The sequence below is a fragment of the Schistocerca piceifrons genome, chromosome X (assembly GCF_021461385.2).
Source record: "Schistocerca piceifrons isolate TAMUIC-IGC-003096 chromosome X, iqSchPice1.1, whole genome shotgun sequence".
Classification (NCBI taxonomy): Eukaryota; Metazoa; Arthropoda; class Insecta; order Orthoptera; family Acrididae; genus Schistocerca; species Schistocerca piceifrons.
Genome location: NC_060149.1, coordinates 839209920 through 839211561, shown reverse-complemented (window position 1 = coordinate 839211561; position 1642 = coordinate 839209920). Strand labels below are relative to the sequence as shown.

Genomic DNA, 1642 nt, shown 5'->3' with positions numbered 1-1642 from the left:
AGGTTCACCGCTTCCGGTTTTTACGGGAATTTAGTAAGACTAGAAACTAAACTCCTCCAGAACAAGCAGTGAAGGCCCAATGGTACCGACCGACCGCCGTGTCATCCTCAGCCCATAGGCGTAATTGGGTGCGGATATGGAGGGGCATGAGGTCAGCACACTGCTCTCCCAGCCGCTTGCCAGTTTCCGAGACCGAAGCCGCTACTTCTTAATCAAGTAGCTCCTCAGTTTGCCTCACAAGGGTTGAGTGCACCCCGATTGCCAACAGCGCTCGGCAAACTAGGTGGTAACCCACCCAAGTGCTAGCCCAGCCCGACAGCGCCTAACTTCGGTGATCTGACGGGAACTGGTGTTACCACTGCGACAAGGCCGTTGGCAACTTGGTAAGACACTGATCCCATATGTAACGAAAGCGACCATAATGAGATAACTCGCGACAGGTATGCAACAGACCCAGCGTACAGGTAACGCTGGTATGATATTAACTGCCCAAAGCTTCTAGGAAAACTTACGGTAGCCTACTGTTACCTACGGGTAGAGTCTATCACAACTCTATTCGTAAGGCCATATCCTGCCTCTGGTTATTTTTCCAGATTTATATTCTGGGAAGAGCCGCTGGTATTCGGTGTGGCACTGGGAAGTGAGCCGGCCGGGGTGGCCGAGCGGTTCTAGGCGCTACAGTCTGGAACCGCGAGACCGCTACGGTCGCAGGTTCGAATCCTGCCTCGGGCACGGATGTGTGTGATGTCCTTAGGTTAGTTAGGTTTAAGTAGTTCTAAGTTCTAGGGGACTGATGCCCTTAGAAGTTAAGATCCATAGTGCTCAGAGCCATTTGAACCATTTTTGAACTGGGAAGTGGTGCCATGCAACAACCGCCAAATGTACACATGAAAGAACCTCGAATCTTGAGACAACAACTATCGTCACAAGTGACAACATCTCTTCGATTTTATTAGCCACTCGTAGGAAAGCTTTAACCTTTCGCCTGTTTAAGATTCTTTTTACATTTCGAGGTATGCATGGATTAAGACTAAAATAAGTAAATAAAAAAATTAAATCTTTGATTAGTAATGAAATAAATTTAGTACAATATCCATATAATTATTACTGCAAGATATTGGCAGAGAACTAAACCTCATTTCTTCAGTTTTAGCCAACATGTATACATCTGTTGAGTGGCAGAGACCAGTCACGTCTGTTTCACAGATAGTGCCAGTAGTAGTAGAAGTAGTGGCAGTTATAGTAGTTGTTGAAGAGATGATAATCATGTAGAATTGCTGGCTGGGATACTCTGAGTGCAGAGCAACCACCTAGCTGGAAAAAATTTGTTTCGTAGTGAGCAGTGGAATCTTTCCTTCACAGAATGAGTATTGTGTCTTGTAGTTGGCTGAGAGAGGTGTGTGGAGCGTTTAGTGGCATGTCTGTGTTATTGATGACGCTTAGACAGTAGAAAGAGGCTGAAATGTGGTGTCAGCTCAAACTTATCAGTAGGGAAGCACCGTGGGTGTGAGCCCACGTGCAAGGGGTGTAGGTGAGCCGCGCTTCTGGTGATAAGGTAACTATTCAAGGTCAAACCCTCCCCAGCCCCAAGTGTATGGGTAAGATCTAAGTGTATGGGAGGTGGTTAGTTGAATAACCTTCA

The 1642-nt window shown here is 46.6% G+C and overlaps 1 pseudogene; it reads right to left on the bottom strand.

Annotated features, from left to right (window-relative positions):
• Nucleotides 1-259: 259 nt before the first annotated feature.
• On the bottom strand, nucleotides 260-377 carry LOC124723399 (annotated as a pseudogene).
• Nucleotides 378-1642: the final 1265 nt, after the last annotated feature.